This window comes from Rhododendron vialii, chromosome 1a (genome assembly GCF_030253575.1).
Source record: "Rhododendron vialii isolate Sample 1 chromosome 1a, ASM3025357v1".
Classification (NCBI taxonomy): Eukaryota; Viridiplantae; Streptophyta; class Magnoliopsida; order Ericales; family Ericaceae; genus Rhododendron; species Rhododendron vialii.
In genome coordinates this window covers 34,803,762-34,825,352 of record NC_080557.1, presented here as the reverse complement: position 1 = coordinate 34,825,352, position 21,591 = coordinate 34,803,762, and the positions used below count along the sequence as shown (strand labels likewise).

The 21,591-nt window shown below is 39.7% G+C and overlaps 1 long non-coding RNA gene across 1 annotated transcript; it reads right to left on the bottom strand.

The window, feature by feature from the left end:
• Positions 1-15,803: 15,803 nt before the first annotated feature.
• Positions 15,804-18,160, bottom strand: LOC131307493 (uncharacterized). Its single transcript, XR_009194144.1, has 2 exons — positions 17,763-18,160; positions 15,804-17,617 (listed from the first exon to the last, which is right to left on the bottom strand). It is a non-coding gene; the product is annotated as an uncharacterized LOC131307493 (long non-coding RNA).
• Positions 18,161-21,591: the final 3,431 nt, after the last annotated feature.

The window sequence follows — 21,591 nt, the reverse complement described above, 5'->3', positions numbered from 1 at the left end:
CAAGAAGAATCTAAAAAGTAAAAAATTATTATCGAAATTCAATTTTTTTTTAATAAAGACGAAAAAATTGGCGTAGGTTTATTTTTCAACATTCCTAGTCAGGAATCAGTGTATGGGCCAAGTGTAAGAAAATGAATGGAATGACAGGGCACTTTTTTTTGTAATTACTTGGGCTGTTAAGTTAGGTTTATTGTAACCTAATTGAGTGATTTGTTATGTCTATGTATTAGGTTATGACATGGTAAATTTGGAACTGTGTTTATATAATATTTTGACTTTTGGACATGATTATTTATCATGTTGTGACTTTTGGATCTATATCATGTTATGACTTTTGGACATGGTTTTATATGCATTTTCAGTACTATGCAGAAAAATAAGGCATCTCAGTATTTATCCACAAGTTGAACATGTAGACAATATCAGTGGTTATGATACCTCATGGCTGATCATGAAAATGCTGAATTCGATGACAACTTTTTGTAGAAAATTATAACCAAATTTCTTCCCAAGTGCCTCCTTATCAATAGAGAATGGAAGAATGAGTTGTATTTTGGTTCAGAGGTATATTAGGGCAAGATGAGAATGAATAACCCTATTCAGCTAAATAAATCAACTGGCTAATTTTTTTGTCCTTATTCAAATTTTTTTCATATTTGTTAGTTTTTCGTCATTTTTTTTGGAAATTATTGCATCGTCATAACAAGAGGAATCTAAAAAGTAAAAAATTATGATCGAAACTTAATTTTTTTGAATAAAGATAAAAATAAGTCAATAAGTCAATTTTTTCGTCTTTATTCAAAAAAAATTGGATTTCGATAATAATTTTTTACTTTTTAGATTCCTCTCGTCATGATGATGCAATAACCCCAAAAAAATTGACAAAAAACTAACAAATATGAAAAAAAATTCAATAAGGATAAAAAATAAGCCAGTTGGCTTATTTAGCCGAACGAGTCTATTTTAACCCCAAAAAAGGGGGCCATATGATTTTGTTATTTAAAGGACTAACGGCGGACTAACGGAAGTTAGTAATTGGACCAAATTGAAACAAAATGAAAAGTACAGAGTGTAAATCGAGCCAATTACAATTACAGGGACCAAATTGGCACAAATACTTAACTACAGGGACTATTTCAGTTTTTTTCCCTTTTAAAATTGATGAAAGATTTGAATTATTTGTGTGAGACCCAAAAGTGCCCCGAGTTCCGTATGTACACTTTCGGTACTCTTATTTTCGTTACCAATAGTTGGATTCTATAATCAGGTCCCAACCCCAAAAAAAGGGAAATAAAAATGCCTTTCAGCATGTGGATCATATGAAATCTCTCTCTCTCTCTCTCCACACACAAGCACACAGTAAACGGGGGTCGATCGGGACCAATAATTATACTCCAACAGCTCTTGATTGCCTCTATGGAATGAGGCCCGTCTTTGAACACCTTTCCGGTAGTTAATTTTTTTTTTTCTTTTCATCGGCAAAAAGTAATATTATTGACATCAATAAAAGATAAATCGAGAAAAAACCTTTCCCAGCTTTATTGTATAGTAGAAATTTAACATCAAAATTGTTATTTTGGGTCATACATATTCGAAGACTCTGCAAATTTTATTACTTTTGTGTTTTTATCTTTTTTTTACTATTATCAATTAAATGCAAATAAGAAAAAAGAAAAACTTGACTTCTTTTTTATACGCGCTTCATGTGATGTTGTGTCATCACTTTGTTGGTAAAGGAAAACAAATTTTTTTTTGAACAGCAAAGAAAATTTATTAATCTTTAAAAACAGATTACAAAAATTAAAAGAATCCATAGCACGAGGCATCAAAACAGAGCAAAGAGAACTCCGACTGTAGGGAGGTATTCCCGAACAGGTGCAAAATGAGCCCGAGCATGGTCAACAAAGGGTCAACGCACTGTGGACCACTGATATGAGAAGTCAATGGTTCAGAGAGGTTGTACGATTCTCGGTACAATAACATGAGACGTTATTGGACCAGATACAAGGAAAGTGACATGTGATGCCACTGTTCAGATACATTGTTCGGCAAAAGAAAAGACAAACAGAAGGAGAGCTCCTTAGAAAGGATATGGTCCAAATTGTTTCCTTAGGACCAGTTACATGTGAAGTAACTGGTCCAGACCATTTGTTCGGGTATGAGACAGCTGAACAAGGAAAGAGGTCCTGTCAGATGATGAAATAGAGGGAACATTCTGGAAGAGTCCAGAAACAGTGGTACTCCGTTAAGGAATAAGATCCCGAGAATATAGGGTCTGAGAAAGATACCCAATGAGAATGGGATGTTCGGTCAGTAATGGAAAAGACTCCTAAAAGGACTCTTTTCCATAAATTGATAAAGGAAACGAGAATCCTTGATATCCTGGGTTTCCTATACGAGCTGGGAATCCTATGGCAATAGGGATGCTTGGGCACCAAGCATCCGAATGTCTATATAAACAGAGCAAGCCAAGAGGTAAAAGGTACGCAATACACTGCAATCTTATTGCTTTCCTACTGATAATTAGGGTTTGATTGCTAGTACGTGATACTAACAAAGGCATCGGATGGCCTTTGCCACGAGAGGCAAAGGTGCACTCACTCCTTGTCTGTTTTGCAGGATAAGGGTTTTTCTGACGAATTAGGGTTACGTTCAAGAGGCACGTGGAGCCGCTGCATTCCAGTGCTGCTCAAAGCACTACTTGAATTTATCCACCTACAATTGGCGCCGTCTGTGGGAAACGAAAGAGTTCCCTTTGAAATACGACCATGGTGGAAGTAGAGCCAGCAACGCCACACGACCCGAAGGATGTGCTAATTGGAGGAGGGGATAAGTCTCCACCCGGAGCTCCGAGAAAGCCCGAAGGAGGACACAAAAGGACCACAAGTAAGGGCCACCCCCTTACTATCCATGGCAACTCCAGAAATAGAGATGGAGAGACGGCATCGAAGTCCACGAGAAGGACTAAATCCCATCGAGGGGATGAATCGATTGCACACTCCAGGAGTATATACCGTAGCGAAGACGTTCTTGATAAGAAGAGACAAGAAATCGAGGAGTATGCTCGTTTGATCAAAAAACGAGAACATGAGATCAGAGAATTAGAGAAAATCAGAGAACATCCGGAGGACTCTGGACTATCTCGAAGAAATTCTAGAGGTAATGAATACGCTCTGGTGCAGTATCAAAAGGCTCCTTCGCGAGGAAGGAGGAGCAGAAGCAGAAGTCTGACCCCGAGGCGACGTAAAACTTCTCCACGAAAAGGGAGGAGCAGGATCCGAACACCCGAGCGAAGGAGGGTATCTCCAAGAAAGAGGAGAAGCAGAGGTCGGAGTTCTACCCCCGAAGAAGAAGGGAGTAGAAAACATCATAGGGACAGGTACGAGAGGCCTGATTCCGATTGGGAACGAATTAGGTCCAAGAAAGGACCGGAGGATGAAGCCATGACTGCACGGGAAGCAGCACGGAAAGCACTGCAGAATATAACATCCTCCCCTTTTGCAAAAAAGTTACAGGAGGCTAGATTGCCGACCAGGGTAAAGCACGGGACATTCATCCTCTACGAGACAGATGCTGATCCCGTGGCCCATATACAGCATTACCAGCAAGCGATGTTCATGCATGAAGGGGATGATGCAATCATGTGCAAGATGTTCCCGTCAAGTTTGGGGAAGGTTGCTCTGTCCTGGTTCCACAAATTGGGCTCACGCTCCATCCGAACATGGGTGCAGTTGGCCGAGGAATTCACTGCACGGTTCTTGACGAGCAGGAAAGCTCCCAAAACCTTTGAGAGTCTTTCTTTTATGAAACAAGGAGAGGACGAGCCGATCAGGACTTATGCAAAAAAGTACTGGGAAACCTTCAACGAAATTGAAGGATGTAGTGAAGAGTACGCAATAGCCACGTTCAAAACGGGTTTACCTGTTCGGGGGGAACTGCGTAAGTCTCTAAACATGAGTCCCGTGCAGACATTGGCAAAACTAATGGAGAGGATTGAGCAGCACGCCAGGAACGAGGATGACATCCTACGAGAGGATGGAAAGTTGGCCGCCGAGCAAGTAAAGGAGCCTATAAAGAAAGCTGACAAACCAGAGCCCAAAACTTATCGTGAAAGGAAAGATTATGGGCAGGCAAAGAAAGAGCAGTACAAGGATAAGCAATCCCCGGATCCCAAGTCATTCTTTTCAATAAACACGGTTTGGAAAGAGCCCATTTACAGGATTCTTTATCGAATAAAGAATCAACCATATTTCAAATGGCCCCCAACTCTTGGTGGGAATAAAGATGCAAAACGTGCTACGAATCAGCATTGCAGTTACCACAAGGATTGGGGTCACATGACAGAGGACTGTGAGATGTTTAAACGACATCTTGATGATTTGGTCTCACGAGGTTACCTTAAAGAGTTTATCCAAGAGGATTCCAAGGATAAAGACAAGGCAATGGAATTGGATTACGAACAGATTCCAAAAGGGGTAATCCATATGATACATGGATTAGCCGAATCTTATACGAGAAATGAGGTGAGATTGCTTCAGAGACAAGTGAAACATGACCAACATGTAATGCAGTTGGGAAAGAAAAGAGGGCGCAACGAAAGGGCAAGTAACGAGGGCATAGTTTTTACTGATGAAGATCTGGGAGGAGTCCAGGTACCACATAATGATGCTTTGGTCATAACCCTACGAGTTGGGGAATATGATATGGAAAGAATCCTGGTAGATTCAGGGAGTTGCACCGAAGTGCTATACTATGATGCATTTAAGAAACTGGGACTCACACAACAAGATTTGGTACAATCAGTGACTCCATTGGTCGGATTTGGAGCAGGAGCAGTTTGGCCCTTAGGCAAGGTAACCCTGCCTGTTCGGGCTGGGACAGTGGTGCTACGAACCGACTTCCTAGTGGTGGATGTACCATCTTCCTATAACGTGATTATAGGGAGAACATGGTTGCACAAGATGAGGGCAGTCTCTTCAACTTTCCATCAGATGGTGAAGTTCCCAGGGTCAAATGGGATTGAGCACATTAAAGGTAACCAAAAGGTAGCTCAACAATGTTTGGTATCCATCATAAAAAGGGTCCATAATGCCCACCATGTTAATACTGTGGAAATTCCGGATCTGCCGACCATTGAGGATATTGGAAAAGACCCCACCGAAAGGGTGGTTGAGGATTTGAAGAAAACACTGATCAAAGAGACTGATCCAGATAGGTACTTTCTAATTGGGAAATCATTGCCAGAAGAGGAAGAGAACGAACTGATTAGTTTTTTGAAAACTTATGTCGATGTATTTGCTTGGACACCAGAGGAGATGCCTGGGGTGAATGCAGATGTAATCTGCCATCATTTGAATATAGATCCACAGCATAAACCGGTCATTCAAAAGAAACGAAGGGCAGCCGTACAGCACGTTGACGCTGTAATTGAAGAAGTGGATCACTTGTTGGAAGCCAGGGCAATAAGGGAAGTTTATTATCCAGAGTGGCTATCAAATACCGTTGTCGTCAAGAAAAAGAACGGAAAATGGCGCGTATGTGTTGACTTCACAGATTTAAACAAGGCGTGTCCTAAAGACAGTTTTCCTCTTCCAAGGATTGACCAGTTGGTTGATGCAACAGCGGGATATGGACGGATGAGTTTTCTCGTTGCATATCGAGGATACCATCAAATTGCAATGTTTGGGCCGGATCAGGAGAAGACGTCTTTTATTACACCACGAGGGTTGTACTGTTATAATGTCATGCCTTTTGGATTGAAGAATGCAGGGGCAACGTATCAGAGACTGGCAACCATCATGTTCAGAAAATTGCTCGGCAAAACTATGGAGGTTTACATAGATGACATGGTGGTGAAAAGCAAGTCTGGGCAAGGCCATATTGCAGATTTGAGAGAAGCTTTCGAGAGTTTGAGGAAATACAAGTTGAAACTCAACGCCTCGAAGTGTGCGTTTGGAGTCGGCTCTGGAAAGTTTTTGGGCCATCTTGTAACTCTAAGGGGAATAGAGGCAAATCCCGACCAGATAAAAGCCTTACAGAATCTGGAAAGTCCTCGGACAACGAAAGAAGTCCAACGTTTAACTGGGATGGCAGCAGCTCTTAATCGATTTATTAGCCGATCAAGTGACAAGTGCAGACCTTTCTTTCAGTTATTGAAGAAAAGGGAAGGGTTCGAGTGGGGAGCAGAATGTGAACAAGCCTTTCAGGATCTGAAGGGGTATTTGGCCTCTCCTCCCCTTCTTTCGACTCCAGAAACAGGTGAGTCTCTGATTTTATACTTAGCTGTTTCTGAGCATGCTGTAAGTGCAGTACTTTTAAGAGATAAGGGATCCGAGCAAATCCCAGTTTATTATGTGAGCAAAACTTTGTTAGATGCCGAAACAAGGTATTTGCCCCTCGAGAAATTGGTCCTAGCACTAAGGACAGCAACTAGAAAATTGCCACATTATTTCCAGAGCCATAAAGTTGTGGTCTACACCGAGTTCCCATTAAAATCACTGCTCCGAAAGGCAGATTTCTCGGGAAGGATCTCAACTTGGTCCGTCGAGTTGAGCCAATATGAAATCGACTATCAGCCGCGCACAGCAATCAAAGGCCAGGTGTTGGCAGATTTTGTGGCAGAGTTCTCACCTACGGTTGCACCTCTGCCTCCTACGAGAAAGGAGTGTGAAGCAAAGTCTCCTGTAACGAAGAAACAGGCGTTAGCCGAACAAGATCCCCTGGAATGGAAGCTGTTTGTTGATGGGTCAGCTTGCAACACCGGTTCAGGTATTGGAATTGTGCTTTTACCCCCTGAAGGGTCAATGTTAGAATTATCTGTTCGGCTAGGGTTCAATGCATCAAATAATGTGGCAGAGTATGAGGCACTCTTAGCTGGTTTGAGAAGTGCAAAAACCCTAAAAGCTGAACGAGTTAGGGTGTATTCTGATTCACAGCTCGTGGTCCATCAACTGTCCGGGCAATATGAAACCCGGAGCGAGAAGATGGCGGCATATGTACAGGTGACCAGAGATCTACTTGATACCTTCGAAAGGGTGTATATTGAACAGATAAGTTCTGGGAAGAATGCTCATGCAGATTCATTGACATGGTTAGCCGCAGCTGTGCCATCTGAGTTTAAAAGAAAAATAGCCGTAGGGTATTTGGCTGAGCCGAGCATTGGCAGAAGTGTAGAGATGGTCTTGGACGTGAACCAAGGACCAAGTTGGATGGACCCAATAGTGGAGTTTTTACGAGATGAAGTACTCCCTTTGGACAAAAAGGAGGCACATAAAATCAAGACCAAATTTGCTCGGTTCTGGTTATCCCCAGAGGGAAAACTATATAGGAAGTCTTTTACAGGACCCTACTTGCTTTGTGTGCATCCTGAGATGGTGCAAAAGTTCCTCCACGAAATCCACGAGGGGACTTGTGGAAGCCATGCTGGTGGTCGGTCCATAGCCCACCGAGCAATCACCCAAGGGTATTGGTGGCCGTACATGCAAGAAGATGCTAAGGTGTACGTAAAAATTTGTGAGAAGTGTCAGAAATTTTCACCAATGATTCGAACACCAGCCGAGGACCTGGTGCCGCTGACAAGTCCCTGGCCGTTTGCTCAATGGGGAATGGACATAGTGGGTCCACTACACAAAGCAACTGGGAATCGAAAATTCCTATTAGTTGCAACAGATTACTTCACTAAATGGATTGAGCTGAGCCGTTGGCCAAGATTACTGAACCTATGATAGAAAGGTTTGTGTGGAAAAGCATCATAACTCGCTTTGGGGTACCCTATTCGTTGATTACAGACAATGGGTCGCAATTTCAGAAGAAATTCAAAACTTTCTGTGCCCAGTATGGGATAAGAAATTATTATTCAACTCCAGCTTACCCTCAAAGCAACGGACAAGCAGAGGCTTCAAACAAAACAATCCTTGATGGGATTAAGAAACGTTTGGATAAAGCAAAGGGGAAATGGCCCGATGAATTGCCATTGGTCCTATGGGCATACCGAACAACGCCTAGGAGGTCTACGGGAGAGACCCCCTATTCATTAGCATATGGAACAGAGGCTGTTATTCCATTAGAAATAGGTCTGCCGACCAACAGGACCACTTTGGTTGAAAGTGGAGGAAATGACAGAGCCTTGGAGATTGAGCTGGACTTTGCCGAGGAACGACGAGAACGGGCCTTGGTGCACTTGGCCTCATACCAAGAGCAGCTCATCAAAGGTTATAACAAGAATGTACATCCACGAGAGTTTGGTGTTGAAGACCTTGTGCTACGAAAAGTGCTCGGCAATACTAAAGTGGCTAATGAGGGAAAGCTAGGGGCAAATTGGGAGGGCCCATATCGAGTTACAGAAATCGCAGGCATTGGGGCTTATCGATTGGCAGACTTGGATGGGAACCCAGTGCCAAGACCTTGGAATGTCCATAATCTAAGAAAGTTTTTTATATAATTTTTCTTTATGCACATCGTGATTGTGTGGGAGTTACGAATAAAACTCTCTTGTGTTCTAGTTTTTTTTTTTTTTTTTTACAAGGAATACGAGTAACGCCCTCTTAGGTTTTACAGTTTATGAATGAAGTTACGTTTTTTGTCTAAACTGCTGTTTTCTTGGTATTTGTTTTAAATACGAATCACGATATTGGTTTCCCTCATTCGTATTGGGGAGCAGGGTATAGGATATATACTAAAGTACGTGATACTTGTTAGAAACTAAAGTACGTGATACTTGTTAGAACGCAAGTACGAAAAACTTGAGAATTGTTCTAAGTACGTGAGACTTAAAGTACGTGACACTTGTTAGAACGCAAGTACGAAAAACTTGAGAATTGTTCTAAGTACGTGAGACTTAAAGTACGTGACACTTGTTAGAACGCAAGTATGACAAACTTGAGAATTGTTCTAAGTACGTGAGACTTAAAGTACGAGAAACAATTGTATGAAATTGAAGTACGAGAAACTTGGACAGATATGCATAAACTTTAAACAAGTATATGTTAGCCACGAGATATTCAAAGTACGAGAACCCATACGGTGCATACAAATACATGCATAAAAGCATAACGAGTATATGCACCAACAGCCCACAGCATACGAAAATATGCACAAACTTGTTTTACTCGTTGGGGCTCTGATTGGCTAAGTTTTTGAGCCATGGCCACCATTTTTTGCATCACCTGGAAACATTCAAAACAATTGTGATAAACATAACTGTTAAGTTCTGTGTACACTATGATCACAAAAAGGAATTTTACCTTGGCGTTGTGGGACATGAAGGAACTGAGAAGATTGTCTGGAGACATTGCAACTTCTTTTTGCATGTCCCCAGGCAACAAAAAGGCCTGGGACAATGCAAGGGCAGTTCCTTCGGTCTCGACAGTATCCCGAGCAGTGATAGCTCGGTTCCCATGAGAGAAGGAGGGAGCCCATATTGGAGTAGGAGACGAGGAGGAAGGTGGGGGTCTTTCTTGAGGCTGTTCCACCCGTTGACGTTTCTCTCTGTGGATGGCCTCGATTTCTTCTGGGGAAAAGCCAGGAGGAGCATCAGTCTGAGTCTGAGTACGGCGGCCACGACCTTGGCCACCTTGGCCCCGAGCAGCGCCACGACCTCGACCAGGTATGGTGAGAAGACTCCCTAAATCAATTGGCTGGTTCATTGTTGGAGGTGAAGACGTGTAACCGCTGAAAGAAGAACTTGATGTGGGACTGGAGGCTTCTTCGGCAAGGGGAATTGGTTCGTCGGAGATTGGAGGTGTCCGAGAACGCCTTTCTTCGGGAACAGGTCTTGAAGGACCAGCCGCTGCAAGGTTGTCCGCTGCTCGGGTACGCCGATCAATAAACCCCCCGTATGACGCTTTGTAACTCAGCAGAACCTGAGCCGCTCTTGCTCGGCCAGCAAGGTAAGTCCCTTCGCCGTTGAAAGCAAGTGCTCGCTTGATATCAGCTACGTGCACTTGAGGGGTTATGATATTATAACCCCGGTTAATGTTTGAAGCTGCAGCCGAGCAAAGCATAAATAATTAGAAAGCATGAAAAAGCTTTTCCTATGAAAAAGGACAAGAATTTGAAATTAGGGGAAAGCACTAACGTGGGCTCCCGAATACATGAGGAGCGTGAAAACCAATCACTTGGCCGTCCTCATCTCTGGGTTCGAAGTTGCCCGTGACAATCAGGAAGTCGTCGTCATCCCTTCGAGCAGAGTCAGGGAGTTCAAGGACAAGCTTCTTCCTAGAATCCCTACTCTTTAAATAATATGTGAGGGCATCCCCGGTTCTAGAGATACTGTATAGGTGATGAATGTCGTATAAACCTAAAGAAGTCCCTAACATCTGATTTATGGTGTTGATGCCCATAACTACTCGGAAGAAGTTGGCAGAGACTTGCATTGGGGAAAGTTTATAATACGCCAAAACTTGGCGAAGCAGAGGAGCCAAGGGGAATCTAACCCCGCCCTCAACAATGGCTACTACAGGAATGTGAAGAGTGTCGAAATCGAAACTCTCACGAAGGGCATCCTCAGGAGCCAATACAGTGGCTACATCGTCAGGAATCCCATATCGAGATCTGAAACTAGCCATGGCTTGAGGAGTATTACAGTGCCTTCGAAATCTACCCATTACCAGATAGGATTTTGGAATTCTACGAAGTGTAAAGCAATGGGGACAATGAAACCCTAAACTGCGGTTGAAAACAATCCACTTGAGAAATGGAGTTGTAAGAAGAGGAAATGATGACTTACGAGAATAGTCGATGGAATCCTTAAAAGAAGAGGTCTTGAGACGATGAACAGAGCTTCAATGGCGGGGGAACGCTTGAACAGTCTTTTCTTCTGCAGAGGGAGTCTAAGGGAAAGATTGGGGTGTTTTGAAAAATGGGACGAAAACCCAAAAATACCCTACAGCCAGGGTGGCGTAAGTGAAACGTCACCCCAGACGGCGTTTGAGTGTTCCGTTCCCCAAAAAACGCGCCTGTCCGCATTAAATGTTCTCAAAATAAACATTGACACGTGTAAAGATTAGGGCTGAAAGCCTGAAAACAGGCCTAAAAAGGTATTTTCGTCATAGTAAAATGATGATAAGTTGCTCCAATATGTAAGGTGCAGGAGCAGAATGAATTTGCTCGGAAGAGAAGCTTCACACATCATCTGAGTAAAAAATAATAAGTGAAGCTGGGGAGCAATTGTAGGGAGGTATTCCCGAACAGGTGCAAAATGAGCCCGAGCATGGTCAACAAAGGGTCAACGCACTGTGGACCACTGATATGAGAAGTCAATGGTCCAGAGAGGTTGTACGATTCTCGGTACAATAACATGAGACGTTATTGGACCAGATACAAGGAAAGTGACATGTGATGCCACTGTTCAGATACATTGTTCGGCAAAAGAAAAGACAAACAGAAGGAGAGCTCCTTAGAAAGGATATGGTCCAAATTGTTTCCTTAAGACCAGTTACATGTGAAGTAACTGGTCCAGACCATTTGTTCGGGTATGAGACAGCCGAACAAGGAAAGAGGTCCTGTCAGATGATGAAATAGAGGGAACATTCTGGAAGAGTCCAGAAACAGTGGTACTCCGTTAAGGAATAAGATCCCGAGAATATAGGGTCTGAGAAAGATACCCAATGAGAATGGGATGTTCGGTCAGTAATGGAAAAGACTCCTAAAAGGACTCTTTTCCATAAATTGATAAAGGAAACGAGAATCCTTGATATCCTGGGTTTCCTATACGAGCTGGGAATCCTATGGCAATAGGGATGCTTGGGCACCAAGCATCCGAATGTCTATATAAACAGAGCAAGCCAAGAGGTAAAAGGTACGCAATACACTGCAATCTTATTGCTTTCCTACTGATAATTAGGGTTTGATTGCTAGTACGTGATACTAACAAAGGCATCGGAGGGCCTTTGCCACGAGAGGCAAAGGTGCGCTCACTCCTTGTCTGTTTTGCAGGATAAGGGTTTTTCTGACGAATTAGGGTTACGTTCAAGAGGCACGTGGAGCCGCTGCATTCCAGTGCTGCTCAAAGCACTACTTGAATTTATCCACCTACACCGACAAAGATGGAGTATTTAACATCCATTTATCGATTTTGATAACTTTTTTTTTGATTAGTTCCTTCACAAATTCTCAATCCTTCCATTTTGCAAACTCTATGATCGTTTCTGGTAGGTATTGTAAAAAATATTTAGGCGTAATGGTATGAAAAATTAAAATATAAACCGTAAAAGTTGGTCGAGTAACAAACAAATACTCCATCCGTCCCAAAATGCTTGTCCGGTTCGCAAAACGGAGTGTTAAAAGTAATACAATTTTTGCAAGAAAAAATTAAAAGTTTTTTAACAATTTATTAGATATCAATGAGTATTTTTAATTTGTGAAAAAAGTTTAAATTTTTTCTTGAAAAAATTGCATTATTTTTAACACTCCGTTTTGCAGACCGGACAAGCATTTTGGGACGGAGGGAGTATCTATATAATATGTTATATTGAAAGTTTCAAGTAGGTTAGTCAACCTTTAAATTTGAAGAGTTATTAATTATGGGGGAAAAGGATGGCAATAATGTTCTACAGGAATCTCGTGACGTGAAACAATCTCCAAAGTGTGGCAAATGTCAAAACTTTAAAGATTTTGTGAGGTCAAAACCCTAATTAATTACCAAACGACCCAGCAAAATCTTTCTGTTTTAAATTTCAAACTCAAATACGAAAAACATACTTCAAATGAACCAGATTCGAAAAACTAATTTGACATTTAAGAAATTTTTCATACTACATGACGAATGCATAGAAAAGGTACTAACATAACAAAATTTAAATAACCTGTTGAAATGTATCATAAAATCTTTCCTTTGTTAGTGTGTTAGTCAGGGGCGGAGCTATGTTGGGGTGCGGCTCCCCGAGCTCCTGAGTTTTAAAATTTTTACTTCATATGTATCTAATTTTGAATATTGTTGATATTTATTCGTGTATAACTACTTATAATCTTCATAATTTTGATTTTATTTGATAAAAAGTCGGTTATTTTACATTTTTATTTCTCAATTTTTTTATAAATAAAAAATAAGCATGCAACAATTGAAATAGCCTAAAACTCTGTAATATAATAAGTATCAATAGTGATGTGCACAATCCGGATTAGATCGGATTACTATTAATTCAATCCTAATCCATGAGTCACAGTGTTTTGAAAATGAAATTTGTGTATGGACCAAAAGTCTCTCGGTTCGGTTCCAATTCTGTTCACGAATTGTATCAACCAACAACCAAAAAACCTGAATTTTCAATTTTTCCCGTGTCATTCAATAGTTTCCAGCAAAGTATATAAAAAAAAAGAAGGTACTTCAACAAAAGTAAACACATTACACATTAGTAGTTCAATAATTCAATAGTTCCCAACAAAGTAAACACATTACACACCACAATCCTTCAATAAAAAAAAAAGGAAGAAGTAAACACGTTACAAATTACATTAAGTCATTACATAAAAGTAAAGACATTACACATTACAGTATTTCAATGAAAAAAATAGTTACAAGAAGAACTTGAATTGAAAAAACCACACCAAAGTACTTATAAAAAAAACACACCTTGACGGTATTAGAAGACTCATTATTTAGGTATCTTTTTTGGGTGTAACTTTCCTTTTATTTTCCTTCCCTTTTTAGGGTTGTGGTGAACTTTCTGGTTTTCCCTTCCCTTTTACTAAATGTACCCTCTTCAAGTTTAATAAAATTTTCTTTTGTTGAGCCAAAAAAAAAAAAGTACTTGTAAAAAAACAGTGGTAAGAAAGTACTTCAATAGAATGAATAAAAAAAACACACCAAAGTACTTATAAAAAAACAGTGGTAAGAAAGTACTTCAAAAGGAAAAACAACAATGTATTGTGTTACATATAATGATATACCATATTGTCAAATAGTTAAATAAATTTATAAAAATAGATGTAAAGTTATTATTATTTACTATATGTTACACACACACACACACACACACACACACACATATATATATATATATATATGATAGTTTTTTATTTTTGTAAATTTTTTATGGTCCAGTTCGGATAGTCTACGGTTTTCAAATGAAAATTCAATCCTAATCCGTATCTTACGATTTTTTAATTTTCAAATCTATGTCCGGACCATTAATTCACGAACAAAATCCAAAAGGCACGGATCGGTCCGGTTTCACGGTTAACTGGATTTTTTGTGCAGCCCTATAAGTATACGTTCCGATAAAAACTATATGTCTATCAAGCCGGCCTCCCGAGAGAAAAATCTTGGTTTCACCACTGGTGTGTGTCCTTTTTTCCTCTAGTGTGCTGGCTGGCATATTTAGCTCCAACGAAACCAAAAAGTTTATGGGACCTCCAATAATTACTCGAGCATCATACCATCATCACTAATGGTTTTTTTTTTTTTTTGTAATGCAGAGTGTCTCAGGCCAGCTTGCGCATACCTCGTATTATTCCTGCAGATCCTTTCACAGCCGTTTCACACATTTACGTGTTGAGGTGAGATTTTTTTACTTTTTTTTAGCGGCAAAAGAGAATTTATTAATCTTTGAAAAGAGTACAAAACTAAAAGGAGAAGGAGCAAGATGCATCACAAGAGTTGACCTCAAGAGTTGTTAATAAGGATAATTGAATCTAAAGTTTTAAGAGGGAGCATAGTTTTTTGAGTGTGCCATCCAACGATCAGTTGGATGCGTGAGGAGCTTATGCTGTATCAAAGCTCTGTGAGCTTGGTGTTTTCTCTAAATGTAATCCTTTCGAGTATTTTATAAAAGTTTCATTTTGCGAGCAAAAAAAAAAAAAAAAGGTACCCCTAAATCCAAAGCCAAGGCCACTTGGCCACCCCGTTGGGGTTCACCAAAGCCTTTGAATGGCAATACCTTGTCCAACCTTCAAACTAAAAAATCGAATTGGAAGGGAAAGTATTGGAAACACAGAAGCAAAAAAAAAACGGTGTAAGGGTGGTTGTGCGAGAGCCGAACGGGGAATGGAATTGTGGCGAAAACTGGGCCTTTATGCGCGCTCTCTGGGAAGAATTTCTAGCTTTGCGGAAGTGTATTGGAGTAGCACTCAATTACTTTACTATTGAACAAGTACTATTGCTATGAATATGAACTACCCCACAAGAATTGTATTGTTTACTCGTAAATTTGTACTACTATTAATGCATAGTACTAGTATTTCATTTTGCCTTTGGAAAAAGGGAAATGAGATAGCAAATGGCATTTTTTTAGTTACATCTGTCAGAGATGCTCTGAACGAGCTTTGAATGAAATATTGTTACTATCTTGGAGTAACTCTATTTCAAAATGAAGTGTACATCAACTGTGAATGAAAAGGTCATGTGGCCATGATGCTTTTTACAGGAATCAATCCTAGACAACTCTCTCTCTCTCTCTCTCTCTCTCTCTCTCTCTCTCTCTCACACACACAGACACACACACACACACGGGAGAGAGTTTGTGGGCAGAAAAGTATGGGTGCAGCAGCGCATAGCAACAACAAAGGTTCCAGTTTGACAGTAGTAGTATTTGCAAAGTCAAAAAGGACTCAATTTCCAAAAAGCAGTTGTTCCTTACGAGACAGCATTCCAAATTTCCACGTAATCTCCGGTTGACGATCATGATGGATTACCGTAGTAATGCGCTACAGGTGCATTTTGGTACGTTTCACCCAAGCGCAGCTTCAAAACAGAAGTACTAATTAACTAAGAAATCTCTGGCGTACCCATTATATGTTCTTTACGTCCACAAAATGTGCTTAAATAGAAAAGCATCAAGCCATCACCTCAAAACACCAGATCCAACTCGAGTGAAAGTATTTCATATAGAGATTGTAATGTTGTATATCCCCCTCCTCTCACGATTTAGTGAGGTGCGAGAGGAGATGATATATCCCCGTTACATGAAATATCACCTCCCCAACACAGACTATTTAAACCGCTACATCAGTCCACACCAATTATCGAAGCTTTTTGGAACACCACAATAAGCCCTTGTGCAAAAGTGACGTAAAAGACAGTAACAGATGAGGAGTACAGACACTCTCTAAGACAAACCCATTTTCCCTATCCTGAAGTACACTAAAATAATTTTTGAATTCTAATTTCGTATCAATGCATTTTAAGAGTTATCTTAAAGTGTACTTTGTAATCATGTTTAGTATAATTTGAAGCTATAGAACACAAGTTTTAGAGTGCATTTATCAGTAAGTAGAATGCAAAATGAGAAATATAAGCCAATAGTAATAATATAGCACAAGAAGAGTTGCATTAAAACAAACTGAAGTACCAAAAAATAACAGCAGCCATATGTAGCGCAAGCGGCTTACAGCTTACTACTTGTAGTTTAGGAGTTTTTGAGTTCAGCCAGAACATGCCATTACGAACAAGTTCCATAGCAACGCCTAGTCATAAGACTCATAACCAATTGAGAAAGCCACCAGAGAACCTCAATCTGCAATTCTGCATGCGATAACCAGCTAATGATATTCACTAAAAAAATTCGGAAGAACCTCGGTGGAAGAATATGGACATGTTATATGAGCGGCGTGCGCACACACATTTCCACTTTACCAAATGCTCTTTGTTTGTGCGCCCGCTTGTATATAGCGATGTTACTGTGTGTGGACTGTAGAGTCCATTGGTATCGTCATAGGCTGATGAGAGATCAACATACGCCACACATAATAATGTCAGTGTCACTAGGAATAAAAGATAGCAAAACTTCTTCACAACAGTTAACAGTTTAAAGAAAACATAGTCAAGAAATATAGAAGAAAACATATCTGGCATTGGCAACAATAGAAAGGATCAAATGAGTAAAAGACATTACTTTGCACATGCCAAGCTAGTTGATGTACGAAAAGGATGCCTTGCATCATAGATATTTCTGCTGTCTTGAGATTCTACGTAATTGAGAACAACTTGATGCATTGGGAAAAGCAGGAGATGAAAAGATTAAAATTAAAGTAAGTGAAAATGGGTAAACGGGAACGAAATCTGAACAATGCAAACCAATACTATCAATTGTATATGTGAGGGAATTATGTTTTGTTTGGTAGTAGACATTCCCAATTAAAAAAAAGAAAAAGAAAAAGAAAATGAAACCACTGATCTAATCTCTCTCCGCTCGCTAAGCGGAAATAATAAGTTAATAATTACAAACAAGTTTAACATCAATATATATCTTATGGATATTAATATACTCTCGCACATACCAATATAATTTTTTGAATATCAATGCACATGTTAGCATTTTACTATTTACAATATATTGCTCTGACTGAAATTACAAACCCAGATCTACCCCCAAGAAACCCTAGGAAGAAAGAGAAAGAGAGTGTGTGTGTGTGCGGAGAGAGTCCTACTAGTAATAAAGTTAGAAAAGGCCAGATCTGTAAACAGTAGCCCCTACGAGCAGAGGGAATTGGTTCTGGAAAACCATGATGAGCAAAATCCGATTAATGATGAACGAGAAAAGCGATTTCATTTCACTGACACAAAAAACACCATCATTGTTGTACTGAAGCAGAATCATCAGATCAGAACACAAAAAGTGTATAATGATGAACATACTTTCCCAGTAAAGATGCAGTCAAGATTCTTCATCATTACACCAATCTGCACATAACTACCAACGTAAATATGCCTCTACTAACCAAAACCCACAAAATTATTCCCTAAAACTTACAAAAACAAGCAAGTCAAAATAGCAACACAAGTTAAACAAACAAACAAACAAATATAGAGTTTCAGATCCTAGTACCTTCAGATCCAGCACCGGATCATCATCATCACCATCGGAAATCTGGAAAAGGGGAATAGGTGGAGGAAGCAGTAATTGGGGGGGAATGAAGCCTGGTCCGACAACACTTATCACTACGATCAAATATAATCTCTGAACATATTTCTACCAGATCTATAGATACAGATCGTTTGTGTATAAGAGGAAAAATATTGATCAAGGAAAAGGGTCCTCGAGCCAGACAACATTCCCCTCAAAGAACAAAGCTTCTCTTTTGCCTGATCGTCTTCAGGTCGGTACTCGTGTGCTTCTCTCTCTTCTCTCTATCATCTGTTTGCCCCCCCAAGAGTCTCGCCTTTCTTCAAGGGGAAGAGATAGCGAGAGAGAGAGAGAGAGATGATGAAGATAATGATTTGTTTTGGGGGATGAGGGAGTGAGGGGGTGGGGTTATATGAAGGTAAAGAGGAGTGGAAGACCGATGTAAAAGGACAAAAACCTAGAGAGAGAGACGCCTGAGGCTTGACCCTACTCGATTTTAATGTAAAGGGCATTATACTTATTTACACACGATATACGGAGACAAGACCAAATTGCAGGTACACATTCGAATACAAGTGACCCCGGACAACGTTCTAAATAACAGTATGATATCGGGGTGCAAAGCGGTAATGGTACTGGGAGTATCGAACGATATGCGATGCGGATTGCTTGTAAAGGTGGTCAATTCCTAAAAATTATTTTTGATGGAAAAAATTCAAATTGCCTAAATCATCTCTAATCGCTAGTGCACATCGCCTCCAACCGACTAGTACCGATCCAAAAATAAAAAGCGGATAGCTATGTAACGGAAAGTAGTCGACATGCATTCAACTTTTTAACTCACCGGTGTATTATATTGGAGTGTAATGGTATCATAAGTATCAAAAATTGTTGGGCGTTGGCCATTATGTTAGTATCGGCCGATAACTTAGTCAGAAACTGTCCGATGTGTAATGTCCACATCTACCGTGAAACTACTGTGCGTGATTTCAATAGAATTGGAACGGGATTAGTGAAATTTATCCTAAACTGTATGTCTAGAATCGTGTTTTGCTCTATTTAGAATTATTCCAATTTTTTCACTCATCTTAAAATTTGATGAACTATATCCACCTTCTTATTGTTCGATAGTAAGTCGATGAGCCATAACTTTAGCTATGGTAATGATTTTGAAATAGAAAAATAAAGCTAAAACCAGCACTTACCTATTTGCCTTGGAGTCATTACTCACTTCATAACAACTTTGATAGAGTTACCCTACTCCCTCTGTTCCATAAAATTAGTCTCTTATGAAATTATGCGCAACTATCAAGCTTAAAACTAACGTACCTACCGAAATAATTTTTTTATTTTTTTACCGTTCAGAAGATTTTATCGAGATCTATCAAACAAAATTTCCATTGCACAAAAAATTATTTCGATAAGTACATTATTTTTAAGTTTAAAAATTGAATATAATTTCATAGAGGGCTAACTTTAGAGAACGGAGAGAGTAGTACGCAGAATTTCCAGATTGTGAATAAAACGCATGTATTAACACTATAGGCTCTTTCAGTTACTTTTTCATTTAAATATTTTGACCTGCGTCCTATGTCCACAAATTCCCAAACTTGCTTTGGGAGTGCCTATAAAGGTGAAGAGAAAAATTGACTTCTTTCCTCATCATCTTAAGTCTTAACTCAGGAAAAGAGTTGATGCTTTTAAATTCACTGATCCGCATTAAAAAAAAGAGAGTCAAATTTTAGCCTAAATTCCCATTTTGTTAAAGTTTGCCACTACTTAGAATTCAACAAAGGAAATAAATATACACTAATTCCGGAATTTTCACACAAAAATAAGTCGTCCTTTCTATTCTTTGGTATGTTTATGGCCCCCAATATTTACCATTGGGCTTCCATCAGCTTCTTTATGTATTGTTTCATCGATTCTGAAACTCTTTTACCCAGTGAAACAATATTTTGCTTATTTCAGTATTACTTAATTACTGACTGCTACAGTTTATAAATACTAGCATTTATTAAACTTCCTAGACAATGAGTGGAGTATGTAAGATAATTCATCTAGTGAGTATCAACCAATAACAAAGTGAGTAATGCTCGATTACCTACTTTTAAGGTGGCTAGGTGAACAAAATCGGACTCATTTCAAATACGAGGTGATCATCACCTCATGACTATGGTGGTACAGGTACACAAGAAAATACCATGAACCCACCCAATTGCACAACCACAACACGTACAACCTCCCTATCTTTGTAAAATACTGTATATACTACTACTCCATTGATTGTGAACAACCACCTCACCCATTGCTTCTTAAATAGAAAGAGAAAGAAACCACCAAACGTTCCACACCCCCATAGTATCAACAACAGTCAACACTACTACTACTACTCCTACTCCTACTCCTAGAACAAAAGTAAAATCGGACCATTGGATTTTGGGTTATGAAAATGATGGTATCATCAAGTATCAATATTCAATAGCTAGCCTAGCCTAGCCTAGCCTAGGAGGGTAATCTAGAAAATGACAAGGACTCATCATATATAGACCGTAGGATGGTGAGACTGTACGTACGATACGAATACGATGATGGATGGACAAACAAATTCCATTTTACACAAGGGGAAGGGAAGGGAAGAGAGGATCATCATCATCTTGTAATTAGGGAAGGAATCAAAAAAAGAGTCTCTCTCTCTCTCTCTCTCTCTCTCTCTCTCTCTCTTTAGGAGTATGGGAGTAATAATAGGAGTGAGTTGAGTGAGACCAAATAAATGAGTCAGAAGAGTAGTTGAGGAGCTATTTGAGCTGGCTGCCCCATAATAGAAACAAAAACCTACTCCAGTAGTATTTAATAGTACTCCCTCCCTACACGGGACTTTAATTTGAATACGTAGTAGTTCCGTTTTATGATCCATGGATCGAGTACTCCTCAAAAAAGCTTCTTTTTATAGACTTTATAGTAGGAGTATTTGTTTGTTTTCATTGTCATTGACAGAAGGGTCCCTCGTTTACCGCGTTCTTTTTACTTACTAATAACATTGTCCAGCACTTCGAGGCGATGACCGACAGACGGAGTCAGTGGGTGGGGGTCCTCTCTCTCTCTCTCTCTCTTTCTCTCTCTCTCTCTCTCCATCTATCAATCTCTTTCTTTCTTTCTTTCTTTCTACGCAGTTGTATTTTTCACCTTTCACCTTCCCAGTTACTCGGCGACTTTTCTGCGCTCTCTACGAAATTTGATTGGGGTTGTCTTTTTACCCTTTGGAAATGACAAGCTTGGAGGCTACAGTGCCTTTGCATAAATCCTAGTAGTACTATTGACGCAGTCGTTAGATTTAACTACGGCTTCAACGAGCCGAATCTAACAGAGTTTTAAGAGCATCTCCAATCCACTTTTATTTCTCCAAAATAGAAGATGGATGTGACACATTGAGGAGAGATTTTATAATTTATTCTCTTTTTTCTTCACTTTTTGTAATTTTTTGGAGAATTTTTGAGGGACCTACCGTCCTTTTTAGAGTTTGGTCCTCTAAAAGTAAATTTGGTCCTCTAAAAATGGAGGATCAAAAGTAAATTTGGAGTACAAAATTCCTCCAAACTCTAAAAAGGACGATGGGTCCTTCAAAAATTCTCCCAAAAAGTACAAAAAGTGAAGAAAAAATGGAATAAATTACAAAATCTCCCCTCAATGTGTTACATCCATACTCTATTTTGAAGGAAATAGAGATGGATTGGAGATGCTCTAAAGGGTTCAAATTTGTTTATTTTTAAGCAAACACAAGCTAGCTGGGCTCGAATTCTTTGAAAATTTG